The 12,670-nt window shown below is 45.2% G+C and overlaps 1 protein-coding gene across 1 annotated transcript in view; it reads left to right on the top strand.

Moving 5' to 3' along the window:
* LOC134291447 (potassium channel subfamily K member 10-like) overlaps positions 1-12,670 on the top strand; it is a 370,248-nt gene that overhangs the window by 316,901 nt on the left and 40,677 nt on the right. The gene's annotated exons all lie outside the window — the stretch shown is intronic.

The raw sequence follows: 12,670 nt of genomic DNA, 5'->3' as shown, positions 1-12,670 counted from the left end.
TTTGAAAACTTTCTGTGTGTTTTAATTTGAAAAATTCTGAGTCTGTAATTTTTAACACCTGTGTGGTAGTTCGTACATACATACATATATTTATTTGTTCAACATCACATTTAAGACAAGACGTAATCAACAATAGTACGCCACAATACTCGGATCGCAAATGCCGCTTTCCATCCTCTGTTGCGCCCAATGCTTGCCATGTCACGATCCACCTGGTCCGCCCATCGTGCTCTCTGCGCTCCACGCCTTCTTGGGCCAACTGGATCAGTAGCAAACACCAGCTTTGCAGGATTGTTGTCCGGCACTCTTGCAACATGTCCTGCTACCGTATCCTTCCGGCTTTGGCCACCTTCTGAATACTGGGTTCACCGTAAAGTGCGCCGAGCTCATTGTTCATCCTTCTCCGCCACACACCGTTCTCCTGCACGCCACCGAAGATTGTCCTTAGTACGCGTCGCTCAAAAACTCCGAGTGCTTGCAGGTCCTCCTCGAGCATGGTCCATGTCTCGTATCCGTAGAGGACCAAGCTTCTTCTGGAGCCCGTAGTAGGCCCGACTTCCTCTGATGATGCGCCTTCCAATTTCACGACTAACGTTGTTGTCAGCCGTCAGTAAGAATCCGAGGTAGACGAATTCCTCCCCCACCTCGAAGGTATCCCCGTCTATCGGACCATTACTACCCAGACGGACCCACACGGTGAGGCATATTCACCACCAGTTCGACCTTTGCTGTTTCGCATTTCAAACGGGTGTATAGTTCTGCCACCGTTCCAAATGTTCTAGCGATAATGTCCATGTCGTCCGCAAAGCACACAAATTGACCGGATTTTGTGAAAATCGTTCCCCGGCTTTTGAGCCCGGCTCGTCACATCACACCTTCCAGAGCGATATTGAAGAGTAGGCATGAGAGTCCGTCACCTTGTCACAGTGCCCGGCGAGGGGTAGTTCGTTCATATCATACAGCTACTACTTTTCTCCTACTTAGAATTAAGTAGTTGTTCTAATCATAGCTCCAAGAAACACTAAACGCTACCTCTACGAGGACCACAACAGCGACTATTCACCATGTTAAAGAACACGGTAAGGCTGGATAACTCTATATACGTAGACCTTGACGTAGACTCCATTGAATTCATTACCCCCCCCCCCCCCCTTGACGTAGACTCCATTGATTACCCTCTTCCCAAAACAATTCCTATCCCCACCTACTCATGGCAACGGGTGAGCTGTCCACCTTAGGGAAGATCAGATAACCAATTGTGGTGAGAAATGACTCGCGATTAGAAACTTGGTACGTAAAGCTGCAGATCTTTCAAATTCATCGGGAGCACCCACATACTCTCCGACGTACTGAAGGACCGTGATTTTGGCATCATAGCGTTGCAGTAGGTGTGTTAGACAATATCCTTAGTGCGAGCTTTTGGAGATTTTCATACCATCTACCAGAGCTGAAGTAACACTCGCGACCTGGGTTCAGCTTTCATCATGATGGCGATATACCGAAGCGCGTGATCGGTTGGTGGTGGATCGATGAAAAGATATGCTTTACTCAGGAAATACTGATGATGCCAAAGACGCATTTTACGTGAAGCTCGAACGCGAGTGTAACTGCTGCTCAAGCAATAATGTCAAGATCGTCATAATAAAAAACATAAACAGTAAGATTGGCTAGGAGAGGGAACTCAGACCAACGAATAGGTTCAGCGTCCACCAGCTGACGGTCTACGACTCATCAATTGCGCTGCATCCAAAAGTAGATATGGCCATTTGTAGCACCTTCTTCCCACACAACCTCCCTTATCGTAACATTTGGAGATCACCAAAGCAGATGGAATCGCAAATCGACCACGTTCTAATTGATAAAACGGCGCTTCTCCGACATTATCGACGTCAGGACCTATTGTGGTGCTAACATCGACTTTAAGGACAGACTTGTTAGAATCCCAAAATGGCCGCCACAATGGCCAACTTTGGTACCTACTCACGATTTCGAGGGCACAAATCTCTTCGTAAACAAAACCAGTGCACCTGATCTTCTTATTTTGAGCTTATTACGAGTGAGCAAGAACAGAATAATGAAATGCACTGTTGTGTGAAGTGTGCTTCTTGAGATTTGTGCGTTTGAAGTTCTGATGCACCGTTGAAGCGGGATTTCAAGACGTTTGTCCTTAACCGCTACATGGTGACTGACCGCTAAGGTGACTGGAGCAATCGAATATCGCCTCATCATACACGCAGAAACTGTCTGGACTGCTGGAGTACAGAAACTAGAATAGGGACTGCTGGAGTGAAGTTAAAGCAGCCATCAACGACGCAGCCGAAAGTATCATTGGGTAAATAGAACAAAGTCTAAGGAACGATTGGTACGACGAGGAGTAAAGCAACGTTTTGAAAGAAAACAAGGCAACGCGGGCAGTAATGCTGCAGCATGGGACTTAGCAGAACGTATCACGTTAACATTGCAAGCGGAAGCAGAAGACCACTTCTTATAGGAGAAAATAAAAATGCCATCTGGAAGAAACGGAGTACTGTGCCGTTCTCAAGAAACACACAAGTTCAACCAGTAGCACAACACATCCCGCAACGGCTTCGTGCCGTGAGACGAAATCCGCAAGAATAAAACCTAATCTGAATGATAGACATTGACGATCCAGGCAGCGAAGAAAATTATTACGTCCAAACGGCGGATGATGGAAACCAAACAATCTTTCACTGAGTGAAGTGAACATGGAAGTGAATGGAAGTGAAGAATGATGTTCAACAGCTCAAGAACAACAAGGCAGTTGGTAAGGATGGTATTGGCACTGAATTCATTAATATGGGCCTAAAAACGTTGCCCAATGATTAGCACCAGCTAACAGCCAGGATCTGTTAAACTGAACAGCTACCGGAGGAGCGGAAGAAAGGGATATTCTATCCTATCCCCAGGTGACTAGTTGGAACTTCCGATCGATTACCATTCTGAATGCCACTTACAAAGTGCTACACCAGATCGTCTTCCGTCGTATGTCATCGATAACGTAATAGTTCGTGGGAAGTTATCAAGCCAGACTCGTCGATGGCCGGTCGACGGCGAATCAGATCTAGTACGGCAAATCCTCCAGAAATGCTGTTAATATCTGATCCGCACGCATTACCTTTTCAGCGGTTTGAAGAAGGCAGACGACAGTATCGACCACGCTTCTTGAAATTGCTCTAAAAGGTATCATGCGGAGGGCCGTGTGTAGCAGCCGGGATACGATTCGTTTGCACATTTGTTTGTTTTGCATGCCGATCATATCTGGCAGCACATTATGAATGACGACAGAACTGTAACCTAAAACATGAATGTGCTGAAGTCAGACTGGTGGTGAACACATTTAAAACGAAATCCTTGCAGATAAGTGAAACTGAGCGAGCCTTGGTAGCAATGTTATTGTATGTGAACATGCCTTCAAAATGATGGACAGTTTTGTGTTATCATCAATATGATCTAAAACAAGTAAATATGTGTGAACAAAAAAAGTATAGCACAGCGGAAGACGTTGGCTGACCAAATCGAAAGTTATCTTCCATTTCCGAGTTAGCAGGGAAGCAGCTACGACCTGAGTTATGTAGCGTGAAATTGTTGATTCAGTTTCATCTACAGCTAGAGCTAAACACGAGAAATGTATAATGATGAGCTGGTCTAGTTTACACCTCGTTCCACCATCGCATCGAACAGTTTCCAGCAAACCGAACAAAAATCACACGACTGTATTGGAATAAGTTGTTCCCACGGGTAAACCACGTACCACTTTTCCATTTCCGCCCGTGGTAATGGCTTCATTTCTTCTTCCAGTTTACATTAGCGCGTCCGTCCGTTGTGTTCCTTAAGTGTTGGGCGAAGAATCACCCCAATCTCCAGGGTGTTGTTGACCACGTCGCCCTATCATACCCTTCCATTAACAACGCGCGCGATGACCAGCGAGCGGAAAAAAAAGTTTAGATGTGCTCACCGATGACGATGACGACGATTTCGCTAGCACCCTCCGCTCGGCATTGCAGCGTGTTTCTCTTTCCGGGCACGATTCTGGTATAAAATAAATTTTATGCTCCAATTCCTACAGTCTTTTTCGTTATCAAAATCCACTATATGAGGATTTTCCTGCTAATGCTAACGGGCTGTGAAACTGTATCAGAGAGTGCGATAAACTTGCTGTTTACTGCAAATGAATGTTTCGAAATGCGCGCTTTGCAGATACATGATTAAATCATGAGATGATAAAGCTTGAGTGTCGTTGGTTGTTCAACTGATAAAATTTGACAGGATGGTTTGGTAAGGGATGCCAGGCGCTGTGCCATCATTCTGTTCAAATGAATACCATTCGAAAAGACAGCACATCAAGTAAAAGTTAACGCTGAACAATGCCCTATGAGTTGCAAAAGAGATTGAGCACATCGATTACATATAGTGAGCTAAAGTATAGCATAGATGAAGCTATATTTTGAGCAAATTTCTATAAAATTGGAATCCACACAAAACAGAAACCAGAAAAAAATGATAACGCATTTTCTACCCAAACGAAGTCCGACAACAAAAGCTAATTGAAAACATGATTTGTATTCAACAACAAATTGATATCACATTTTGATATCAGTTTTTCTCGCTGTCATTTTAAATACAAGTACTTGGGAACAGTGAAGGGAAATCACAAACATATCCATAAAAAAAATTATAACTCAATAACTTATGCCCACACCTATAGCGACGAACCATGATAGTTGTTGAATAGTTGGATAAATGAAATAAATATTGAATGGTCCGATACCATTATTGGCTACAGAGAGGGAGCGAATAAATTAGCAATTAACTACAGATCAACTAGCTAACTTGAACATCGTTAGTCGGAATGATAATCATATCCCAAGTGCAAAAATATGATAAACTTTTCTTTCATAGCACATCCGCATATTAATTAGCCGAAAGTGTATTGATCTCCCAACAAAGTTTTAATGATTAAACTTTTGTTAGGTTGCTTGTTATAATACATGCGCATGTATATATCGGCTTTGTTGTAAAGTCATATGATTATTTCTCATAGACGCCAGTGACACAACAGCAACAGTTCACCTAATGATGCAGAGCAATGCTAAACGATATCATTTACTAATGAGACCATTACCTACTTCGGTTCATAAAGAGCGTCATGCAAGGATAGTGATGAAATGCAAATCCAGTGCACGGTTTAATGCAACACAGGGCATCATTGCATCATTGGAATCATTAATCACAATACTGTGTATTTCAAATTGTAACGATTTTGCTATGGAAATATTGTCCATCTATTGGTTAACTTTTAGCGCATTCTGAATCGATTCCTTTTCTGCTATTCCATTTTACTACTATTTTTGGTTTGCATCATTTTGTTCTCGAGATAAATTATCACAAGATGTGACACATACCCGAGCAACGTCTGACAGCAAATTGGAAACTAATTTTGATTTTGTTATAGGGGAATCAACGTATGTTGGACACAGCGTTACGCCAATATGTTTTGGGCACTTCCATATGTTTTTGCCGTAAGTGTCCAAAAGCGATCTTGTTGGTTCTCATATTACGAATTTTGATAACTAGGCCACAATAAATTCGTGCAGTGGACCATAGTGATGATTTCTAGTTATTAAAAATGTTGTGGATATGCACAACATCTATGAAGAGTAAAGGTTTCCCTAATCAATAATCATAAAAGTTGTTTTGGGTACGAATTGGATTACTAGAACTAATTTGGAAAAGCTGTTTCACCATTTTATTGGCTCAATCTAGAGTTACTCCTGCCATGTGTTCAATGAGCATCCCGTATAAATACACACACTCTCTTGCTTCATCAGCACCTGACAAATTAATGCTGTTTTCGATAGCTGAAAGTACCCCTTTTAATTTCCGCAAATCCTTTTGTAGTTATGTTTCAAAGTTGGGATGGATACCAATGCTGACGCAGATAATTCCAGGTTATCTAGACTTGCTGTTTATTTGGTTACTATACGTGTTAAAAAAAGCATATGCATATTTACATTCATGTTTTGAATGCACGAATATATTTTGCTTGCTGGTGAGATCAATTGGATACATTTGGCCGACTGTTTTAGCTCACTTCTATGCAGAGTTTTTAAAATAATATGATGATAAATCGATAATAATTGATTTTGGTAGGCGCAATAATTCATACAATTATGCGAATAGTTAATATTTATCACTTTGCAGAAGATAATGGGGTTCTAAATGGCATACACACACCGATATTATTGTTTTAGCGTCAAAAATAGGATGTAGTGAGAATAAGAACCCCTGCAAAGGATACACGAGGATACAGCCGAAACCATCAGGGTATTCAACTAATAATCATACATATTGAACTTAGTGGAGTTTCATTTGCCAAGATTCATCCAAGATGGTTATTGAGCCTCGAAAAATGGCTTTTTTTTTGCTCAAAAATAGCCATAACTAGCCCTATTGACATTTTAGAACCCTATTCGCTTCTACAAAGTTGTGTATTTTGACATTTTCCAGAACTTTGTAGAACATTGCAACTTTTCAAAACTACGCGTTTTCGAAATAAATGAATAAAACGATTTTTGGGGGTCCATTCATAAAATACGTACTTACCTTACCGATCAGGCTGAGGCCGGGGTGGCTTCTGCTGTACATAGTAGCCGTCTCCATTCCACTCGGTCCATGGCTGTTTGTCTCCAGTTCCGCACTCTGCGGAGGGTCCGCTGATCGTCCTCCACTTGGTTGACCCACCTTGATCGCTGCGCACCACGTCTTCTTGTACCGGTCGGATGACTCTTGAGAACCATTTTAGTCGGGTTGCTATCCGACATCCTGATGACGTGACCCGTCCACCATAGTCTCCCGATTTTCGCGGTATGGACGATGGTTGGTTCTCTCAGTAGCTGATGCAGCTCATGGTTCATTCGCCTTCTGCAAGTCCCGTCTTCCATCTGCACTCCGCCGTAGATGGTACGCTACACCTTTCATTCGTTAACTCCAAGGGCGCGTTGGTCCTCTGCACGTAGGATCCATGTTTCATGCCGGTTTCGACTACCGGTCTAATCAGCGTTTTGTAGATAGTTAACTTCGTGTTACGGCGAACTTTATTCGATCGTAGAGTTCTGCGGAGTCCAAAGTAAGCACGATTTCCTGCCACAATGTGCCTCTGAATTTCTCTGCTGGTGTCGTTGTCGGTGGTCACCAGTGAGCCCAAGTACACGAATTCTTCAACCGCCTCGATTTCATAACCGTCGATATAAAATCGGGGTGGCGGGCGCGGAGATTCCTCCCTGGAGCCCTTTGCCATCATGTACTTTGTCTTCATTAATGACTAATCCGATTCGCCTGGCTTCACTCTTTAGTCGGATGTACGTTTCCGCCATCGCCTCAAATTTACGAGCTATAATATCAATATCATCAGGGAAATCACACAGCTGAACGGACTTCGTGAAAATCGTCCCACTCGTGTTAATCCCCGCTCTCCTTATTACACCTTCTGCAGTGGTGCTCAGGTTGAAGCATACCGCAGGCCAAATCGAGCTTTTTTTCCTATGCCACGGGCCGCAAAATAAAAATCAATTAAAAAAACAACTGTTCTGAACGGGGTCGAAATCACGGGCGTAAATTTCGGTAGATCACTTGGACACAAACTGCGACGCGATTACTTATCGAAAACCGAGTTTATTTGCAAAAGAGAGTACACTTTATTTCATATGGCTGTGTTCACTGCGGTGGGTTTATTATAACTATCTATAACACTACTGTGCTGGTGACCGGTCTGGTTGGGCGACAGCGAAAGAGGAAGCTCAAAATCGCCTAATTAGCTTATAGAATGCGAGTGCGTTTTTTTACACAATAGACTGTGAGGGTGCGTTACAATACGCAATTTTGGTAGAAGCTGGATTCTATAGCAAGATTTAAATTTAAATATTGTGTTGAAATATTTCTAATCCTAACATAGACCGGCCACCGAAATGAATATTTCAAAATTACAATAATAATTCAATTCATTGATGTCGAATATTTAGTAACAGTATTTCACTTATCTGAAGTATCTTCTGCCGCTGCTACGGTGTCTTCCTCCATCGTCGACGGTAGAAGACAGAGCTTGGACGTTGGTCTCTTGAAGACTCCAGAAGCAGTACGTATGGTGACAACGCGTACCACGCCGTCTTGACCAGGGTGGAGCTGCATGATGCGGGCCAATGGCCAGCGAATCGGTGGAAGCTGTTGATCCTGGACAATCACTACTTGACCAACCTTGAGGCCGACCTTTCGTGGGTTGATTGTAGCTTGATGTTGTAGCTCCTTGAGGTACTCGGAAGTCCATCGGTACCAGAACTGTTGCACCTTCTGCTGCGCTGATTGGTACCTGTCCAGCCGGTTGGCCGGGACGTCTCGCAAATCCGCTTCAGGAAGTGCTTGAAGATTCGAGCCCACCAAAAAGTGCCCCGGTGTGAGCGCTTCAAGGTCGTTGGGGTCATCCGATAAAGCGACCAAAGGACGGGAGTTCATGGCTCCCTCGATTTGCACCAACACTGTTTCCAGGTCCTCTTGCAGCAACGAACTAATCCCAATTTGGCGAACGAGGTGCTTTTTAGCCACTTTAACTGCGGCCTCCCAGAGGCCGCCGAAGTTTGGGGCACGAGGGGGGATCATATGCCAATTGATCCCATTCGTTGCGAGACAGGTAGCGATACGAGCATTTTCGGTTCGGTTATTGAGCATTTGGTAGAGAGCATGAAGTTCGTGTTTTGCCCCAGCAAAGTTTGTGGCATTATCCGAATATATGTGTTCGGGTAACCCACGACGAGCAATGAATCTCCGTAGAGCAGAGAGGAACGATTGCGTCGACAAATCTCCGACTAGTTCAATATGAACAGCCTTGGTGCTGAAACATACGAACAGTGCTATATAGGCCTTGGTTGGAGCGGATCTACGTATTTTTGATTTTACGAACACCGGGCCGCAGTAATCTATGCCGGTTGAAGAGAACGGGCGGCTAGGTGTGATTCGGGCAGATGGGATTTGACCTACCGGTTGCCTAATTGGATGAGGATTGACACGTGTACAGCGATGGCAATTCCATATCGTACTACGAACTGCCCTTCTCCCGTTGGTTGGCCAAAATTCGTTCCGCACAACAGCTAGTGTATGCGAAATGCCGCCGTGCAGCAGCTTGCGGTGATGGGACGTTAGGAGCAGTTTGGTAAAATGGTGAAAACCAGGTAGCAATATCGGGTGCTTTGTTTCATAGGGTTGAGCAGAGAGTCTTAGCCGGCCACCGACTCGTATTATGCCGGATGGATCAACAAATGGGTTCAACAGCTTCAAATTGGATTGAGTTGCAACCGTTTGTCCCTTTTTTAGAGCTCGGAGTTCAGCTTGGTAGCACTCACTTTGAACCATTTTAACCAGGGCAAGTACGGAGTGGTCGAGCTCTTCGATGGACAAGAACTCTGAGTTCTCCTTTTGTTTCATTCGGGCATTGTTGATGAAACGAAAGCAATAAGCAACTGTTCGAACTAGCCGGTGGTACGAAGAGAATCGGGTGATTATTGGGTTAGGTGGGGGTGTGGTCTGAATTGCGAAGCTGGTTATCTTCCGCTCTAGCAGCTCATCATTGTCCGACTCCTTCAAACCAACTTTTTGTTCTGGCCAAAGGTCCTCTCCCTCCCGCAACCAGTCAGGTCCGTGTCTCCAAAGTTGACTCGAAGTAAACTGCTCGACTGCCATGCCCCGCGATACCAGGTCCGCGGGATTTTCCATTCCGGATACGTGTCGCCATTTGGATCCGTGGGTTAGGATTTGGATGTCTGATACACGGTTCGATACAAAAGTCTTCCATGCTTGTGGTGGGGAACGGAGCCAATAGAGAACCACCATCGAATCTGACCAGTACCAAACAGAAACCGCATCAATTCCAAGAGCATTGCGAACCTTCGACATAAGATGAGCAGCAATTTGCGCAGCGCACAATTCCAAACGGGGAATGCTACGTTTTTTGAGCGGCGCCACTCGGGACTTCGAAGTGAGCAGCTCGACCTTCACATTTCCGTTGACCCCAATAGTACGCACATAAACACAAGCCCCGTAAGCGGCATCAGATGCATCTGCAAAGCAGTGCAGTTGCACATCCCCTTCCTCAAAAGCATAGCGATCCAGTCGGAAACTGGATAAGGCCGGTAGTTCGGTGACAAACGCCGTCCATTTGGCTTGTATTTCGACAGGTACCTCCTCATCCCATTCCAACGAAAGCATCCACAATTGCTGCATCATTATCTTGGCCCTCACTACTATCGGTGCAATCAAGCCAAGTGGGTCATACAAACGCGAAATCTCCGACAGAATCTTGCGCTTTGTAATCGGTCCATCCTTCATTCCTACGTTGATGTCGAACCGAAACTGATCGGTTGATGGCTCCCAGCTGAGTCCCAAAGTTTTGATCGTCTCGTCAGGGTCAAATGTTCGGTTGGATTGAGTGGCTAAGTCGTCCTCTGGTACTCCTTCAAGGACCTCCTGGAAATTGGAACACCATTTTCTCAGCCGAAAGCCTCCACGGTTGAGTAGCTCCGTCATCTCTTGTCGTAAATGTACAGCTCTGTCGATGGTATTCTCTCCTCGGATGAAATCGTCCATATAAAAATCCTGCTTTAGGGCTTCGGCTGCGAGTGGGAATGAACTGCCTTCGTCGTCGGCTAACTGGTGGAGCGTTCGTGTAGCTAAAAACGACGACGGGGATAATCCATACGTTACGGTGGTGAGAGCGTACTTGGTGATGGGATCATCTTTGCAAAACCGAAACAGTACGCATTGGAGGGGCTGATCGTCAGGGTGCATGCGGACCATACGGTACATCTTCTCGATGTCTGCCAGTAGAACTATTCTGTACCTCCTGAACCGAAGAACAATCAAATACAGCTCGTCTTGTAGAACCGGGCCGACCATTAGGGCATCGTTGAGGGAATAGCCTGAGCTGGTTTTTGCGGATGCATCAAATACACCACGAACCTTCGTGGTCGAACTTGACTCCTTCACAACCGGGTGGTGGGGGAGGAAACACGTCGCAGGGGGCAGTTTCTCTTCGGGGGGGATTGCACGCATGTGCCCAAGGTTGATGAATTCTGCCATAAATGCTTGATACCTTTCCTTCAGGGGCTCATTTTTGTCCAGCTTACGTTCAAGGCCTTCCAACCGCCTCAATGCAGTGGGGTAGGAGTCGCCTATCATTCGAGAGAAATCCTCCTTTTTGGGATATTGGACCACATACCGACCAGAGGGATCTCTGGATACCGTCCGCTTGTAGAATTCTTCACAGTACTGCTCTGTTGGGGACAGAACCTTCGTGTCAACTTCCTCTACTTGCCAAAACTTCTCGATGTTTCTATCTAGCGATTCTAGGGTGGATATATGACACAGAGGGGGGTGGGTAATTGGAGCATACGACGATTTCCCAGATACAAGCCATCCAAACACGCTTTCCACAAGTGTCGGCGATGACTCTCCCAAATTTATCCGGCCACCCTTCAGGAAGGTGTAGAAGTGTTCAGCACCGATAATCAGGTCAATCTTGCGAGACACGTTGTATTCTGGGTCGGCGAGGTTAATGCCCTCAGGAATGGACCAATTGTTCTTTGGGATCGTAACTGCAGGCAGATTTGTTGTGATGTTACGAAGAACCAGGCAATCTAATGGTACAGTGAACTTCTCCAATCGTGATCGAGCTTCGGTACTAACAGAGCCAACAGCCCGAATCTGCGCTTCACCGACACCGAAGATGGGCTGGTTGATTCGGCGGCGAACCAATCGCAATTGTTGGCAGAGTCGTTCGCTCATCAAACAGCATTGCGAACCCGAGTCCAATAACGCCCGAGCAAAGTGCTCTCTCCCGTACCCATCAACAATGATAAGTACGACGGTAGACAAGAACACATTCACACTGTGTGGATCAGACACCGAGTTGGAAGATATGGATTGCTCAGTTGGCGCCGAGGTCGTCTCGATTTCACATCGTGCTACGTTAGTCGCCTGAGGTGGTTGACCTTGACTGGAGTTCAAGTTTCCATTGCCGTTCGTTGACGAGTCGAACCCAGGATGCAGCAAACTGTGGTGTCGTTTCTGGCAAATACGACACGAAAACTTGGAGGAGCATTTGCGGACGAAGTGGTCTCCGCGGAAGCAGTTGCTGCAAATCTTCTTGGCATTGACCAAATTCAACCGATCCTTCAGCAACATTTTCTCGAAAGCGGGACATTTCACCAACAGATGTTGTTGGCTACATGCATGACATCCAGGTAGGTAGTTTTCCGTTGCAGCATAACTATTGATCCTAGACGAGGGGGGACCTTGGGACGACTTCAAAGGCTTTGAGGGGGGACTGTGCTTGTTTGGGCTGGATAGTGCGAAATGATCTGCGTTGATCGATAGAGACTCCAGAGTGCGTATCTTTTTGGTGAGAAATTCAACCAGATTGGTGTACGTGGGGTCGTTACCAGCGGAAACGTACTCTTCCCAATCTTTGAGGGTTTGCTCATCAACCCTGGAGCAAAGTAATTGAACCAGCAAACTACTCCATTGAGCTGTTGGTTCACCCAACTGTTCCAAAATTTTAACATGCCGTTGAAATTCCTCTACAACGACACAGAGTTTGGAAGCGGAT

This window comes from Aedes albopictus, chromosome 3 (assembly GCF_035046485.1).
Source record: "Aedes albopictus strain Foshan chromosome 3, AalbF5, whole genome shotgun sequence".
In the NCBI taxonomy this organism is placed as follows: Eukaryota; Metazoa; Arthropoda; class Insecta; order Diptera; family Culicidae; genus Aedes; species Aedes albopictus.
The sequence above is the reverse complement of the archived record's forward strand: the minus strand, read 5'-3'. Positions and strand labels throughout refer to the sequence as shown.